The sequence below is a fragment of the Ornithorhynchus anatinus genome, chromosome 2 (assembly GCF_004115215.2).
Source record: "Ornithorhynchus anatinus isolate Pmale09 chromosome 2, mOrnAna1.pri.v4, whole genome shotgun sequence".
Lineage (NCBI taxonomy): Eukaryota > Metazoa > Chordata > Mammalia > Monotremata > Ornithorhynchidae > Ornithorhynchus > Ornithorhynchus anatinus.
The window spans coordinates 106,269,744-106,288,312 of NC_041729.1; the positions used below are offsets into that span (position 1 = coordinate 106,269,744).

Sequence of the window (18,569 nt, forward strand, 5' to 3'; positions counted from 1 at the left end):
ACGCTTAATGGCTCAGGTATGGTGTTGTCAGGGGATGATTTTTTAATGTGACAGCAGTGATTCATGGTAATTTAACTATCCTATACCACCACTTTAAAGCCATAATGAAATATAACATTAAGGCTATCTTTCACTAGGGAAAACTGCTCTGAACTTGTCATGAATTTGGGGGAGAGAAAGGGCCATATATTATGAAAAATCAAGTGGTCCCAATTGCCATATTAGCAAGCCTGGGGTTTTATGTGGTGTTCCTTAGAACTCAAGAGTTTATGGTGTCATAAGAACAGCTTAATGAATGTACTGTCTCCTAATGTTCCACAGAGCCTACTTCACATCCACTTGATGACTGCTCTTCTTTCCACTGCTATTTTTAAGTGTTGGGGGTTAAGAAAGCAGAACACCTCCTGATCACATGTGTTTATTAGAAGCAGTTGGTCAGAGGAGACCCCAGTGGCTTGTAGATTCAAACCTCTCTCAGTTTTTCAGGTAATTAAGCATGGATGAGAATTGATGACTTCTGGACTTTTCTGCACTTTTCTTATTACACTTGATCACGACGTATCAGCATGCACTGAAGCATCATTAGATCTAGGGCAGTACTCCTCCTTATGGGATGGGAGAAATCCCTTTTATTCCACAGAACTTTTCACATCTCATTTCTGAAGAGGCAAATTTACGCTAATTGAGCTTCGATGCTCTAAAGAGTTGACTTTTGGATAGCTTGTTTAGAGTAATGGTGAAAGCTGAATGGATTCAGGTTTGCTCTCATCTGAGCTCCATTAGACCTGTGTCTCTCTACATAATAAGATCATGAAGAACACAATCTGCCTCAACCCCATGATTTATCCACCTTAAGACTCTGTATCTGACAGGGTGCATTGGTATGTTCAGAGGAACCATGTGCTGGTTGTGTGCTTGGAAACCAGTTCTCTTGATTAGAAATGGACTTACCAATATGCATAACTGCCCAACCAATGACCCACTGTGGACAGATTGTCCATAGATCAATCCAAATCCCTCAGGAACATGTTAGGTTTTCACCTGCATAGCTTCCTGTGGAAATGTTATCCATGATCTTACCTTCTGCTCCATGAAGAAATGCTTCTTTTACTTAGTTTGAGTCTGCCACTCTTGAGTTCCAACAGGTACTCCTTATTTTATGGGGGTGGAATTTGGAGAATAATCCATGTTCAGCCTGGCCACACCATTCCCATCTACACATTCTCTCCCTGCTCTGGGTGTGGTAAGCTCACAACATGTTGCCTTTTTAGTGACCATTTTTTATCCTTCAAACCACAAAGTTTGTGAAGGCACTGAAGGGTTTTACTTGAGAGCAGGTGATTGCTGGCCTGTAGGGGTGGAGCCTGGAGGGAGGCTTAGCTTTCTCTCCCTGTTCTACCTGGTAACAGGCCTGGACCAATCAGTGACTGCTACATAGGCCACAGCTGCCATGCCTAAGCCAGATAAAAGGAAGTTGCTTTGAGGCTTGCACCTGGGATGTGTATAGTATGGAGGCATGTTGAGGTAAAGAAGCCTTGAAATAGAAGAGTAGCACGTGGAAGCTAAAAGAGAAATTACTGATAGAATGGACTCCTTTGACCACAGATTGATATGGTGAGTGTATAATAATGTTGATATTTGTTAAGTGCTTACTATGTGTTGAGCACTGTTCTAAGCGCTGGGGTAGACGCAGGGGAATCAGGTTGTCCTACGTGGGGCTCACAGTCCTAATCCCCATTTTACAGATGAGGTAACTGAGGCACAGAGAAGTTAAGTGACTTGCCCAAAGTCACACAGCTGACAAGTGGCTGAGCGGGGATTCAAACCCATGACCTCTGACTCCAAAGCCTGTGCTCTTTCCTCTGAGTGTCACACCCTTGCATGTTGGTAAAAATTAAGTAAAGGATATTTCACATTAGCCTTGATAATCAGAGATGTGGTTTGACTTTTATTATGTGTCACTGAGTCTCTCCTGATCCAGGAAGGCTTTGGTTGGTGTGAACTGGGGGTTTGTGATATTGGGTATGATACTCTGCATATGGTAAACTCTTAATAATTACTTCCCTACTACTTCTAGACATGCTCTCCTTCAAATATCCCCTATTCTTTTCCCCCATCTCAGGATTGCATCTGGAGAGTTTCTAGAACTCTACTAGTCTCAGCTATGGGAGGGAGAATGAAACAGAGGCATATTCATTCCATCTGTAGCTTGGGCAGTGGCTAGTGAGTGGAAGGCAATTTGCCCCAAGTCAAAAGTCACTTGGCAGGGGAGAAAGTTGAGGGCATAGATAGAAGTTTACTGCATGGAAGAAGGCAATGGTAAACCACTTTTTCTTTTTACCAAGAAAATTTTATGGATACACTACCAGAATGATTGCTGATGAAGGTGGGGTTTTCCGGGAAAGTTGTCTATGGAGTCGTTAAGGATTATTCAGTGGCATAAGATAAATTCCTCTATAGTCACTCCCATCTTTCCCAGCAGTATCTCAAGAAGAGATGAGCCTTATCTCAAAATTCACCCATTCCACCTGTGCATTTGACCCCATCCCTCTGCACCTTATGAAAACACTTGCCCCTTCGCTTCTTCCCTCCCTGACCACCATCTTCAACAGTTCACTTTCTCAGGGCTTCATCCCAACTCGTTTCAAACATGCTTATTTCTCCCCTATTCTAAATGAAAACAACTATCCCTTGACTCTACAACATTCTCCAGTTATTGCCTCATCTTCCTCCTACAATTCTTCTCCAAACTCATTGAGCAAGTTGTCTACACCTGCTGTCTCTCTCTCTCCTCCAATTCTCCCCTTGCCCCCCTCCAATCTGGCTTCTACTCTTTTCACTCCACAGAATCTTCCCCCTCAGAGGTCACCAATGATCTCCATCTTGCCCAATTGAAGGGCTGCTACTCCATCCTAATCCTACCCAATCTCTCATCTGCCTTTGACACTGTGGATCATCCCATTCTCCTGGAGACATTATCCAAATTTGGCTACACTGACCCTGTCATCTTCTGGTTCTCGTTCTATTTCTCTGGCTACTCATTCTTAATCCCTTTTGTGGGCTCTTCCTCTACCTTCCACACCCTATCGGGCTCAGTTCTGGGTTCCTTTCTATTCTCCATCTATATCCACTCCCTTTGAGAATTAATTCACTCTCGTGACTTCAATTACCTCCTCTATGCAAATGTTTCCCAAATATTCATCTTCAACCCTGATCTTTCTCCTTCTCTACAGTCTCATATTTCCTGCTGCCTTCAGGTCATTTCTATTTGGCTGTCCCACTGATGCCTCAGACTTAACATGTCCAAAACAGAACTCTTCATTTTCCCACCCAAACCCTGTCCTTCCATGACTTCCCCATCATTGTAGGCAGCACCACCATCCTCCCTGACTCACAAGCCCATAACCTTGGTATTATCCTTGACTCATCTCTCTCATTCACCCCACATAGTCAAATTGACTACTATTACTACTTGCATTCTAAGTACTAATCTTGCCCGCTCTCAGTCTGCATGACTCCAGACCAGAATCCACACATTTCAATCCATCCTCAAACAAAATCAGTTCCACAGCACTGACTACTGTGGTTGTCTTTCTTTGTTCTATATCCAGCTCTAATATGGCAATGAGAAGGGCACACAGTATATTCCCTCTGTGGGCACTATGGCTTTTGTTTTGTTTTGTTTTCTATCCATTTCCTGAAGCTCCTCAACACTGGTGACCCATTCAGCAAATACTGCACACTGTACCAATGATATGAAAGAAGAGGCTCTGAGATCTCTTCCTTGAATTCAACATCACTTAGCCTTAATTTGAATTACTGACTGCATTAGTTAGCCCTTCCTCACACAGAAAATCCGCTGCTTTCATTAGTCCATATTTATCCTTGGACTTTGTCCCATTTTCATGGTATTTCACTATCCAGGTGAAGTTAGGTTTTTTTTTTCAAACTTGGAGATTTCATCACACACTCCTTCTCTCAATCTATGAAGTTATTAACCAAAACCAAATCTCACACCTATGTGAACTTGGGCAAGTCACTTTACTTCTCTGTGCTTCACTTTCCTCATCTGTAAATTGGAGATTCAGTACCTATTCTCTCTCTCCTATAGACTGTGAGCCTGATGTGGAAGGGAGACTGTCTGACCTTACAAATACCAGAATTAAACAAAAATAACACCAATCCTGCCCCTGATCTCTTGGTGAACTCTTTCATTTTATTCCTCCACCCCCAAAAGTGACTGTTTATTTCAACTCTTTGCTTCCAATCTTTTAGCTAGTTTTCCATCCGTGACAGAACACTTTTTGCAATCCCATAATTGTTCCATTTTTTAAAAAATCTCTGGTGCGAAACCATGTCATAGGTCTTGTGAAAAATCTAAGTGCATTATTCCTATTTGTTCCCCTCTATTCGCATGATTATTGATTTCCCTTTCTTTGTAACAAAAATGGACACAGTTGCCCTGAACTTTGAACCTTCAAAGGAGAGTGAATATACCCTTTTGGCTATTGAAAAACCAAGGAAATAACTAACAGTCTTGCTCAGAAGCTCTCCAGGCTGGTCAGAGATCGAGGGTGAGAGAGGATGGTCAACCCTGACAGCAGGGGGGAATACACGAACAAAGGGAACCCTAAGCCTCCTCACCCCTCACAGCTGTAAAACAGGTGGGCATCCACCCCTTTTGCCCCTGCAGATTTAGTGCTGAGAGCCCCTTGCCATGGGTTCTAATCCTCGCTCTGCCACTTGTCACTCCCCTTCTTAAACAACTCCAGTGGTTGCCTATTAACCTCCGCTCCAAACAAAAACTCCTCACTCTAGGCTTCAAGGCTCTACATCACCTTGCTCCTTCCTACCTCTTGTCCCTTCTCTCTTTCTACCGCCCACCCCGCACGCTCCGCTCCTCTGCTGCCCACCTCCTCACCGTCCCTCGGTCTCGCCTATCCCGCCGTCGACCCTGGGCCATGTCCTCCCGCGGTCCTGGAACGCCCTCCCTCCTCACCTCTGCCAAACTGATTCTCTTCCCCTCTTCAAAACCCTACTTAAAACTCACCTCCTCCAAGAGGCCTTCCCAGACTGAGCTCCTCTTCTCTCTCTACTCCCTCTGCCACCCCCCTTCACCTCTCTGCAGCTAAACCCTCTTTTTCCCCTTTTCCCTCTGCTCCTCCACCTCTCCCTTCCCATCCCCACAGCACTGTACTCGTCCGCTCAACTGTATATATTTTCGTTACCCTATTTATTTTGTTAATGAATTGTACATCGCCTTGATTCTATTTAGTTGCCATTGTTTTTACGAGACGTTCTTCCCCTCGACTCTATTGCCATTGTTCTTGTCTGTCCATCTCCCCCGATTAGACTGTAAGCCCGTCAAACGGCAGGGACTGTCTCTATCTGTTTCTGACTTGTTCATCCCAAGCGCTTAGTACAGTGCTTTGCACATAGTAAGTGCTCAATAAATACTATTGAATGAATGAATGAACTTGTCTGCTGAGTGATCTTGGGCAAGTCACTTCACTTCTCTGTCCCTCAGTTACCTTATCTGTAAAATGGGAATTGACTGTGAGCCCAGTGTAGGACAAGGAACTGTCAAACCCAATTTGTTTGTACTCCCCTCAGTGCTTAATACGCTATGTGCAGCATCTGGCACATAGTAAGCACTTAACAAATACCACATTTATAGTCAGGGAAGAATAATGACAATGATAATTCTAATAATAAGAATAATTGTCATTTGTTGAATTTTTACTAAGTTTGAAGCACTGTTCTAAGCAGTGGGGTAAAAAAACAAGAGAATCAGATCAGACACAGTCTCTGTCCCACATGGGGCTCACAGACTAATTAGGAGGAAGTAGGATTCAGTCCCCATTTTACAGAGAAGTTAAGTGACTTGCCTCAGGCCTCACAGCAGGCAAGTAGTGAAGTTGGGATTAGAACCCAGGTCCTCTGACTCTCAGGCCTGTGCTCTTTCTACTAGGTTACACTGCTCCTCCTGTTATCTCTTTCTTTTTATTCCTCCTGTAAGTCATAGGAAGAGGTGTAAGAAATGTGCAGTCCAATCAAAATTGAAGTCTATGTGAAAATGTCCAAAGCCACAATGTACCTCCCACAGAAACAGGTCTTGGAGGGAACATTAGAGAGTGCAAATTAACGCCAGGGTTGCCAGAAAAAGGTTTGTCCTAGTTATCCACAGTGATGTCCAGGAACTCAGCTGGCTACTGTGGACTTACACATAGTTCCACATAGTTTATGCTTGGGAACTTTATCTTTTCAGTAGGGTCGACGAGAGACCTGAAGAACTATGCATCCCGTAAACTGTCAGTTGAGTATCATGAGGCATAAATAGAACATTTTTATGTGGGGCATAGATGAGTTTCATCTGAAATTGTTCATGCCACTGGTGGAAATATATATCCTTTGGCCTTTGATCAAACTGAAGGAAAATATGGAGGTATCCACATGATATGCCCTGCCCAGTTCTGTCCCCTTCTGAATAAGACACTTAGGTCCTGTTGGAGTGATCCATTCATTTATTCTACTATCAATGTATTTTGGGCCCATTTGTGTTAAGTCATTGCTTTTCCTTTTGTCCCCATGGTAAGGATACTGTCTCTGCCTGCCTGCTTCTCCCATTGTTATAAACTCCCTGAGGGCAGAAGCCAAAAGCTTTACACGCTAGAAGTGCCCAGGACAGAACTTAAAACAGAGCAGGTACTCGATCAATCCTATGGAGGAAGATGAGGAGGATGACTATGATGATGGACTACTTATGAAAAGCCAAAAGAAGAGAAATCCTTCTTGAAAAGGGAAATTTCCAAAGATTCTCTAAAATCAAATTTTATCCCTACTAATGCACAAAATAAAATGAGTGCCCGAAGCCTGACTAAAACCTTGCGAACTAGCTAAAGAGAAGCAGTGTGGCCCAGTGGAAAGAACCCAGACCTGGGAATCAGAGGACCTGGGTTCTAATCTTGGATCCAACCTTATCTGCTGTGTGACGTTGGGCAAGTCACTTAGCTTCTCTGTGCTCCAGTTTCCTCATCTGCAGAATGAGAATTCGATACCTGTTCCTCTCATTTAGACCTTGAGCCCACTGTGGGACAGGGACTGTGTCCAGCCTAATTATCTTGTAGCTTCCCCAGTTCTTATAACAGTGCTTGGCACCGAATAAGGGCTTTACAAATATCACAATTTATTGTGATGATTTTTGTGTACCCTCTCCGACTGACCCACCATTGGAAATGTTGTTCCCCAGATGGATTTATCTAGCTGTGGAAGAAACAAAACCTGCTACTGAAATAAATCACAGGATAAGGAAAATGGTTAAAAACATCTTCTTGGTTTTATGAGCAATATGTCTTCATCATATTTCATCGAGCATCTACTGTGCATTAACCACTGTGCTGGTTATCTGCTGTGTACAGTGTTGTGTTGCTCATGGAGCCCTATACGAGTAGCAAATAACTAAGTTCCTGATGTGACAAATGAATTTTTTTTCATATTTTACCTAGTTATAGGAGTGTCAAGAGTTACAGCATAGAGTTGGATTGTTGTGTGGGTCCATGGAGGCAGGTGGACGGGAAGGAGACAGCCACATTTGTCTTTCCAGACATCCTGTTGCCCCCGTTAATAATAATAATGGTACTTGTAAATCACTTATTTTGTACCAAACATTGTTCTAAGTCCTGGGTTAGATGATAATTATGGCATTTGTTAAGTACATACTATGCACCAGGCATTCTACTAAGCACTGGGGTTGATATAAGCAAACTGGGTTGGGTACACCCTGTCCCATGTGGGGCTTAGTCTCAATCCCCATTTTACAGATGAGGGAACTGAGACCCAGAGAAGTAAAGTGACTTGCTCCAGGTCACACAGCAGACAACTGGCAGAGCAGTGATTAGAACCCTTAACCTTCTGACTCCCAGGCCTGTCCTCTATCCACTACTCCATGTTGCTTCTCCATTACAGGTAATCAGGTTGGACACAGTCCCTGTCCCACATGGAGCTCAAGTCTTAATCCCCATTTTACATATGAGATAACTGAGGCCCAGAGAAGTTAATTGATTTGCCCAAGGCCACACAGCTGGCATGTGATGGAGCTGGGATTAGAACCCAGGGCCTTCTGACTCCCAGGGCCCATGCTCTATCCACTAAGCCATGCTGCTTCTGTTAAAGACAAAGTCCTGTCAGTCAATGAGGGAGTAAATTTATATTTACTGAGCACTTACTATGTACAGAACACTGTAAAAAGCACTTGGAAGAGTACAATCTAACAATACACACACATTCCCTGTCCACAATGAGTTTACAGTCTAGAGAGGTAGACATTAATATAAATAAACTGGATCAACTGCTGTGCAAACCCAGGGTGCTGTTGCTCCTTCTCTGATGGTCTTACTGGAATTTGGTGAATACAGGTCACCATAAATCAGGAGAAATAGAAAATAAAGATGATTAGAAAAGAAATAATAGATGCACTCATTTCAGGATCTGAGCTGAGAGGAGTGCAAAAAGGAAATCAAGAACATAAATGATGAAGTATAAATTGGATTCTCAGTCTTTCAGTTTTAATAATCTGTGGCGTTATTAGAATCAAGAAGAATTAAAACACCTGAATTTCATTTGGACTGCGTGAAGTATTTTAATTGGTTTTCTTTCTTTTTATGTAATGAACTTTACCTCAAATTTGCAGTGTACTGTTGCTGTCTTTCTCAAAGTCTCACAGAAAAGCAGACCCATTCTCAAACATTCTGCCTAACTCTGAGCTAAAGGAGATCATCATCAGCGGGGTTTCATATTGATGAGGCATACGGTGGTTGCTGGGAAGTAACACAATCTGGAGCATCCACTGCCCCAGGAACCTCTTGCTGCCTACGACATTTCTCAACCAAGGTGGAAGTCAGCAAAGATGGATGAGACTTTCATGCCGTGAGCATGGTGTAGTGGATAGAGCAGGGACGTGGGAGTCAGAAGGTCTTGGGTTCTAATCCCAGTTCTGCCACTTTACCTGATCTGTCAAATGGGATTGAGACTGGGAGTCTGATTAAGAGAAGCAGCATGGCTTAGTGGCAAGAGCATGGGCTTGGGAGTCAGAAGATGTGGGTTCTAATCCCTCCTCTGCTACTTGACTGCTGTGTGACCTTAGGTAAGTCACTTAACTTCTTTGTGCCTCAGTTCCCTCATCTGTAAAATGGCGGTTAAGATTGTGAGCCCCATGTGAAACAATCTGATGACCTTATATCTACCCCAGGACTTAGAACAATGCTTGGCCCCTAGTAAGCGCTTAACAAATACCATGGTTTTTTGGGTTTTTTTTTGTATCCACCCCAGAACTTAGTACAGTGCCTGGCACAGAGTAGGGTTTAACAAATACTACAATTATGAATTAATTATTATAATCAAATGACTCTCTCCACCTCTCTGAGAGGATTGCCCAGAAGAAAATGGAACCAAAAATGAAATGCCTTTTTACTGGGCCTGGGAGTCAGAAGACATGGTCCTATATAGTGATTTTAATTTTTTTAATGGTGTTTAAGTGTTTACTATGTGCCAGACACTGTGCTAAGGGTTGACATAGACACAAGGTAAAGTTGGACATATAGTACAGGTCCCATGTGAAGCTCACAGTCTTAATTTCATTTCACAGATGAGGTAACTGAGGCACAGAGAAGTTAAGTTGCCCAAGGTCACACAACAGACAAGTGGCAGAGTTGGGATTAGAATTTAGGTCCTTCTGACTCCCAGGCCGCCCTCGAGTCACTGGCCATGCTGTTGCTTGTCTGTGGCCCTGCCACTTGACTGCTGTGAGACTTTGAAGAAGTCTCTTCACTTGTCTGGGCCTCGGTTTCCTCCTCTATAGAGTCGGGATTAAACCCCATTCACTTAGACTATGATCCCCATGAGGGACAGGGACTGTGTCCAACCTAATGACCTGGTATCTACTGCAGTGGTTGGCACATAGCACTTACCAAATGCCATTATTATTGATGGGTACAGGGGAAAAACAAAGCCTTCAGGCTTGGCCTTGAGTCTGCCTTTTGCTAATGTAGTAGTCATATCTGTTGATCATCCCCTTGGTGCAATGCACTGTGATAAGTGCTTGGGAAATGCAAAACAGAGAAATGACACTTTCTCTGCCCTTGAGAAATTTACACTTGTAATGGGAAAGTGCAACAGTGGATAATAGATATCTATATCTACATATAGATATATATTAGTTGGGGGAGAGGCTGAAGATAGACCAAATGAGAGGCCGGGACAATCTTTTAAGCATTTAGTCCAATGCTCTGCCCACAGTAAGCACTCAGTAAATATGATGGATTATCAGTAGTATTTATTGAGCAGAGTACTGTACTAAGCACTGGAAAAATAAAGGTATTTAGCCATGATAGATTTAGTCAGGGTTTATACCAGGATAATTGTTGTATGGACAGAGACGAGGGGATGGGTGCCAAGGATCATATTTAAACCAAGTCCCCTCCCTCAACTCTCTCCCATGCTGCTGCTGCTGCCCAGCACAGGGGAGTTTTGACCTGTAGCAGATTGCCTTCCACTCACTAGCTACTGGCCAAGCTAGGAATGGAATGGGTAGGCCTCTGCTTGCCTCTCCCTCCCGTAGCCAAGACTGGTAGCGTAGTGGTAACTCTCCAGGTGTGACCTTGAAAGGTAAAACCATGTCTAGGAGTAGGGAAAGGTGCCAAAGCAGCAGAAAGATCGAGGAGGATCAGGATGGAGTTTATCCCTTTGGACTTGGTTCCTAAGGAGGACATTGGTCAATCAATCATTTATTAACTGCTTACTGTGTGAAGAGCACTGTACTATGCATTTGGGAGAGTACAGTGTAAAAGAGTAGGTAGACATAACCTTAGAGAGGATGGATGGAGCGAAAGAGCTAATAGTTTCACAGCAGTGAGTCGGAAAGAAAGTCAGTGGAGAGGAAATTGACACAGTGGATGTGTGTAACCCATTCCTGGAGTTTGGAAAGGAATGGGATTATAAAATTGGGGCAGTAGCTGGAGGAGTCTGGGCCACTGAGAAAGGGCATTTTTTGAATAATAAGACTTGAACGTGTTTGTGAAGGTAGCAGCAATAGTTTATCCTAACCCACTTTGACTACTACATCAGCCTCCTTTCTGATGTGCCTGCATCCTGTTTCTCCTCACAGTGTGGCTTAGTGGAAAGAGCACGGCTTGGGAGTCAGAGGTCGTGGGTTCTAATCCCTTCTTGGCCACTTGTCTGCCGTGTGACTTTGGGCAAGTCACTTAACTTCTCAGTGCCTCAGTTACCTCATCTGTAAAATGGGGATTAAGACTGTGAGCCCCATGTGGGACAACCTGCTTACCTCGTATCTACCCTGATGCTTAGAACAGTGCTTGGCATGTAGTACTTAAATACTATCACTATTATTTTTACTTCATACTGTACTCTCACTAGAATAGTACAGTGCTCTGTGCACAGTAAGTACTCAAATATGATTGATTTGTCTGCAAAATTGTAGTAGATACAAAACTCCATGTTTCCCCACTTCTCAAGAACCTCCAGTGGTTGCCCATCCACCTCCATATCAAACAGAAACTCTTTCACAGCCTTTAAAGCACTGTCACCTTGACCCCTCCATTCTTACCTCTGTGATTTCCTACTACAAACCAGTCTGCACTCTTCACTCTTCTAATGCCAACAGATGAGGTAACTGAGGACCAGAGAAGTTAAGTAAGTTGCCCAAGGTCACTAATGCCAACCTAGTCACTATACCTTGGTCTCGTCTATCTCACTGTCAAACCCCTCACCCACCTCCTGCCTCTGGCCTGGAACTCCCTCCTCTTCATATCTTACACATGCACACTCTCCCCGCATTCAAAGCCTTAATGAAAGCACATCTCCTCCAAGGGGTCTTCCCCAAATAAATTCTCATTTTCTTCTTTTCCCACTCCCTTCTGTGTCATCTTTGCATTAGGATTTTCACCTTTTATCCCTCCCTCAGCCCCACAGCACTTAGGTACATCTGTAATGCAATTCATATTTGTCTGTCTCCCCCTTTAGACTGTAAACTCACTGTGGACAGGAAAAGTGTCAACCACCTGTTGTATTCTTCCAAGAGCTTAGTATAGTAATAATAATAATGTTGGTATTTAAGTGCTTACTATGTGCAGAGCACTGTTCTAAGCGCTGGGGGAGATACAGGGTAATCAGGTTGTCCCACGTGAGGCTCACAGTTAATCCCCATTTTACAGATGAGGTAACTGAGGCACAGAGAAGTTAAGTGCCTTGCCCATAGTCACACAGCTGACAAGTGGCAGAGCTGGGAGTTGAACCCATGACCTCTGACTCTGAAGCCCAGGCTCTTTCCACTGAGCCACGCTGCTTTCCACTGTCTATAGTGCAGACAGTTAGCACTCAATAAATGCAAGTGATGGATTAATTTACTTATGTGCCAGGGACTGTACTCAGTGCTGGGATAGATACAGGACAATCAGGTTGGACAGAGTCTTTGTCCCATATAATGTTCTCGGTCTTAATCCCCGTTTTACAGGTGAGGTAACTGAGGCATAGGGAAGCTAAGTGACTTGTCCAACTTCACACTGCAGGTAAGTAGTGGAGCTGGGATTATAACCCAGGTTCTCTGGATCCCAGGCCCTTGCTCTCTAGGTCATGCTGCTTCTATTAAATGCTTAACAAATACCATATTAATAATCTGGCATCCATTACATCAGCAGCATGACCTAGTGAATAGAGCATGGGCCTGGGAGTCAAAAGGACTTGGGTTCCAATCCTGGCTCTGCCACTTGTCTGCTGTGTGACCTGGGGCAAGTCACTTCACTTCTCTGTGTCTCAGTTATCTCACCTTAAAATGGGAATTAAGACTGAGGTCCATGTGGGACAGGGACTGTGTCCAACCTAATTAACTTGTATCTACCCCATCCCTGAGTACAGTGCCTGACACATAATAAGCACTTAAAAAATACCATTTAAAAAAAAAAGAAGAAAAAAAATCAGTCTGGGAGAAGATGAACTTTCCATGGTCACTGTGTGAAATAATAATTATGGTATTTAAGTGCTTACTATGTGCTGAGCACTGTTCTAAACACTGGGGTGGATACAAGGTAATCAGGTTGTCTCACATGGGGGGCTCACAGTTTTAATCCCCATTTTACAGATGAGGTAACTGAGGTACTGAGAAGTTAAGCGGCTTGCCCAAGGTCACACAGCAGATGAGTGGCAGAGCCAGGATTAGAACCCATGTTCTGACTCCCAAGCCCCATGCTCTTTCTACTAAGCCACGCTGCTTCCCAGGGAAAGGGACAGGTGGCTCTGGATTGTTTTCTCTGGATAACCCCGGTGGCCATGGTTAGGCTTTCAGTGTAAGAACTGAGAATGTTGACCTGGAAACACTGTTATTGGTGTTTCCCCCTAATTTAGCGTTTATCTCCCTTCACAATTGACTTTAATTTCTGTCTCCCTCTGGATACTGTAAGCCTCTTATGGACTGGGATCGTGTCTACGAACTCTATTATACTGTACTTCCCCAAGGACTTAGTATAGTGTTCTGCACACAGTAATTGCTCAATAGAAATCGATTGATTTAATTGACTGAAAGAATTGTACTTATATTGCATTTGAAACAGCCCAATAGCACAATTTCAACAATTATATGTGGAAGAAAAAATGTTTAGTGGAATCATACTGAGAAACTTTTTTGTAATTTAATACTTCTGTCAAGTGATTCTTTTCCTTCTTATCCTGAAATAGGGAAATGAGACAAGCTCTCCAGTTTTAATGAGTCATTTTATTTAAAAGGATCACAATGCCTAAGTGGGAAATACCAAGGTGTATCATGGTGCTGCATAGCTACTAGTTTATCATGACAAATATCTGGAAAAATCATTTCTGCTTTAGTAACAGGGGATCTGAGTTTCAGTGAGCTTTAGAACTGCTCGTGAATTTTACATTGACACTATCCTTTTTTTCCCCTAGAATTGATTAAAATGATCACTCAAGGGTGGCAATATCTTCTTTGATGAGTGAAAATTCTAGCTAGATTCCTCCAGAGGTTGGGATGAACTACTTAGTATGTGAATCTCTCCTTGCTACCAATTCACAAAAATGACATCCTTAAATTGGTAATGTGCTTTTATATTTTGGAAACAGTAACACATTTGAAATGACACTTTAAGGATTCTTATTACCAGTCTTGAGACTGTAAGCTCCTTGCGGGCAGGGAATGTGGCTGTTTGTTATATTGTACTCTCTCAAGCACTTAATACAGTGCTTTGCACCCAGTATGCACTCTATAAGTATGATTGAATGAATGCTCTGTGGGCACCTAGGAAGTGGCGAACTCCATCCAACCTCCCTTTCTAATTGTATTTTCTTTTTGCCTTTCCTGCCTCTGATAACTCATTCATGACATTCCCCCAGTCTAGAATGCCCTCCCCTACAAAACTTCCAAAACACAGTTCCCCCATCTTCCAAATTCTTTTAAAATCTCACCTCCTCCAGGAAGCTTTCCCCATTTAATTCATGCCACCTTTGTGAGATCAACCCAACAGCCACTCTGAGCACTTATGCACTTTAATCCAGTTGTCACCATTTGTGTACTATATTTGTACAATTGCATTAAATCATATTGTACAGTATGTTTGAAAGCAAGTACTATATGATTTGATTCAATTATGACATATAGTACATATGTAAGTATATTATATAGTGTATATATGTGCATTCAATTATTTATTCAATAATTTCTTAGTTGTACTACTACAGGCCATGTTCTTTTTCCTTCTCCTGCTCCCATAACTTATAAATAGTTTTTATCCATCTGTTTTCCCATAAGATTGCAAACAATTTAGACAGGAGACATGTTTCTTGCTTCTGTAGTACTCCTCTGGTGGGCACTTAATGCAGTGCTTTGCGCGCAGCAAAGCTGCTCACTAAAGACCATTGATTGATTGACTGAGGTAGTTTAGGATACACAAGAAAGTCTATTAAAAGTCAAAAGAGCAATCCATTGAAGAGCGAAGACTAGGCCACTCTAATCTGTGAAGCTTGTATTGAAGTACTCCAGGCTTTGCCACCTGACTGCTGCATGACCTTGGCCAATCATTTAACTTCTGTGTCTCAGTTACCTCATAGACAAAATGGGAAATAAATCCTCCTCTCTGTGTCTTAGATCGTGAGCCCCATGAGGGATAGAGACTGTTGTCCAACTTAATTATCTTGCATTTACCCTGCATTGTGGCTTAGTAGAGAGAGCCCAGGCCTGGGTTCTAATCCCAGCTCCTCCACTTGTCTACTGTGTGACCTTGGGAAAGTCACTTCATTTCTCTGTACCTCAGTTACCTCATCTGTAAAATGGGGATTAAGATTGTGAGCCCCAAGTGGGACAGGGACTGTCTTTGACCTGATTTGATTGTATCTACCCCAGCACTTAGAACAGTGCTTAACACATGGTAAGCACTTAATAATACTAATAACAACGATGGCATATGTTAAGCACTTCCTATGTGCCAAGCACTGTTCTAAGTGCTGGAACAAACACCGCCATTATCATGAATATTATTATTACCTCAATGCTTAGTACAGTGCCCTGCACTGTAAGCATAATAAGCGTTTAACAATCACCATAAAAATAAATCAAAAAGAAAATAAAGTTCTGGGGAAGCTTCAGGCTATTTGATCTGTGTATCCTTCCTCATTGTTCAGTACTGGTAAATCCAGTCCCAGGTGGGACTGTGGGATTGACAAGCAAACACTGCCCATTAGGATGCTTTGGCTGGAGCCTGTAAGGGTGACCCAGGAGAGGGAGATGATTCTTCTCAGCTCCTGCCCCTCTCCCACCCACCCACCTGCCTCCTCTGGACCAGAATCTGTGTGTTCTATTGTATGAAATATCTGCTCTGAGAATTGCCTGAGAGGTTTGTATATCTTCGACTTGACAGACAGCTCTGCTCCCTCCTTGGAAGCTTCATTCAAAGAATAGCAGCCTGATGTAAATGAAGTAGGGAGCTCTTTAACCCTGTCTTTCCTGGGAAATCCATGCACTGTGTCTGTAGCAGAAGTAGGGAAACTGCAGGTTTGGGAAACAGACTGCTTGCTCTACGAGGGTACAGTTTGAAATTTCAAGGATTGTTTATTGAATGCTTCCTGTGTGCAGAGCACTCTACTAAGTGCCTGGGAGAGTAATTTGGTGAGGTAAAGGGCAGAGATGTCCAAGAGCCTAAAAGACACATTCCTGATTCTGTGGGGTTTATGTGGGAGTCTGACTGCTCACAGAATCCCACCATTCTTAAGTACCATCAATCGTCATTATTGGTCACTTCGATTTTGTTTACTCTCAAGTAAATTATAATATAAATAATATTTATAAATATTTATAAATTATTCTTATAAATATAAGTTTTTCCCCTATCAGGTATGTCCTTCCTGCTTAGAATATGGTTACTTTTCTTTGGGATATGAAGTATTTTATGAGTGACTGTAACACCATAATACCATAATGATTAGAGGTCCACCTCAAGAACCAGAGAGAAAGGGAGGTTCAGTCCAGAAATACTGAATTCATGTAACACAGAATTTAAAGCAACTTCTTTCTTGCTCACATACCAAAATCCTTTAGGATTCTTGGGTAATCTGTCACTTGCTAGGTCTCCCACAGGAGATGGTAACCTTTACTGCAGAAGAGCCAAAAAATAATAACTGTGGAATTTGGTAAGCGCTTACTGTGTGTCAAGCCCCGTACTAAGCACAGGGGTAGATACAAGATAATCAGGTCAGCTAAGCACAGGGGTAGATACAAGATAATCAGGTCAGCCTCAGTCTCTTTCCGACATGGGATTCAGAGTGAAAGTAGGATGGAGAACAGGTATTGAATCCCCATTTTACCAGTGAGTAGTCTGAGGCAGAAAGAAGTTAAGTAACTTGCCCAAGGTCACACAGCTGGCAAGTGGCAGAGCAGGGATTAGAACCCAGGTCTTCTTACTCCCAGGCCTGTGCTTTTTCCACTAGATCATGCTGCTGAAATGAAATGCAGTTGTCGAGCAGAGAGCAATACTATTTCTAGTATTGCTAGAAACATTTCCCTACCCCCCCACCATGCTATATGTTATATTACACCACAGTGCACACTGGGCAGTGAGATGACATCTTTGTTCCGGTGTGTCTGCCTCATAAAGGCAGCTGTTGCTGTCAGTGGGATTGGGAAAGGGAAGGAATGGGAAAAGGAGAGAGCAGGGGTATAAGCTAACTCTAGGACTTTCTCCATTCAGGAAATAATAATAATGGTATTTATTAAGCATTATGTGCCAGGCACTTTTCTAAGTGCTAGGGTAGATAGAAGCAAATTGGGTTGGACGCAGTCCCTTTCCCATGAGTGGCTCACAGTCTCAATTCCTGTTATATAGATGAAGTAACTGAGGCACAGAGATGTGATTTGCCCAAAGTCACACAGTAGACAAGTGTCAGAGCCGGGCTTAGAACCCATGACCTTCTGACTCCCGGACCCGTGCTCTACCCACTAGGAATTGGGTCAGATGGTTGAGAAAGCACTCCCAATCTCAGACATAGGCCTTCCTGGTGTCACACACTGATTCTGAAATATCAGAAAAATATTGTTCTCTCTCAAGCGCCTAATATACTGCTTGGCATACAGCACACACTCAATATGTACCACTGATCAACTGATGTTTAAAGGCTTATCTTTCATAATGCATGTCTTAAATGCAAGTCAGAAAATGTACCTTGGGAAATGAATCCTTTTCTTAAATTAAGTTTATATCCAGAAGCTCCTTAGAAGTAAAAAAAAAAAAAAATGGCACTTGTATGGAAACAACATTAGAGGCACTTGGGAGGAACTAGAGCCTGCTGCCTCTAATAAATGTGGGAAGATATGGTTTGTTAGGTCTCACCAATACTCCATTCTGCCTTCCTATTGTGATCTAAGTTGTCAGACAGCAGGCAACCACACTTCAAGGAATCACAGTGGTAGCTCACAGCTTCCCTAAAAAGCAGTATCTGTTAGAGAAACCAGCCCGATTACTAAACTCTTTGGAAAAGGTGATTCTGTTTTGAAGTTCAGCCCTCCTTTTGGAAGTGTCCCTCTTTTCACTGATTCTGCTTAACCTTTCTTATGCAAACGAACGCAGGCCCTCCTGAAATGCAGAGCTCCAGTGGGTGAATGACTCAATATTATCTCATCTCAAAGGACGGGAAGATCTTGCTCTTCAGTAAGAGATTTTGGGAAACGAATTGGGAAAATCGTTATTAGAAAATATGACAGTAGCAGCTAAAAGTTACATATCAGGCATTCATATTGCTTCAGCTTTTCAAGTCCAAAGGGAGTCAGACACGATTAGGATCTATTTCTAGATGTTACGACTGGGAATAAGTGGAATTGGCAAGGAGGGAATCAACCTTATTATTAAAAAAGAGGCTCTGAACGGTGTGGGGTGGGTGGGGGAGGGTTGGGGGAATGCATGACAGCAGCAAGCCTGGCCTCTCAAAAGCAAATGAAGTCTCAGAACAAAAGGTGCAGCTTTTAAGTCAAAAAGTGATTAAAAATGCAAACTTGATAAAAAAAA

At 42.8% G+C, this 18,569-nt stretch overlaps 1 long non-coding RNA gene and 1 other non-coding gene across 3 annotated transcripts in view; one reads left to right on the forward strand and one right to left on the reverse strand.

Moving 5' to 3' along the window:
- The first annotated feature begins 316 nt into the window (after positions 1–316).
- LOC114809214 overlaps positions 317–18,569 on the forward strand; it is a 49,624-nt gene continuing 31,371 nt past the window's right edge. The window contains exon 1 of one of the 2 annotated variants that reach the window (XR_003756975.2): positions 317–486. This is a non-coding gene — a long non-coding RNA (uncharacterized LOC114809214). Of the gene's footprint in view, positions 487–1,464; positions 1,615–18,569 lie in introns of those variants that run through there. The other variant, XR_003756976.2, reaches the window with a different exon arrangement.
- LOC114809570 lies at positions 10,528–10,665 on the reverse strand. Its single transcript, XR_003757346.1, has one exon. It is a non-coding gene; the product is annotated as a small nucleolar RNA SNORA7 (small nucleolar RNA).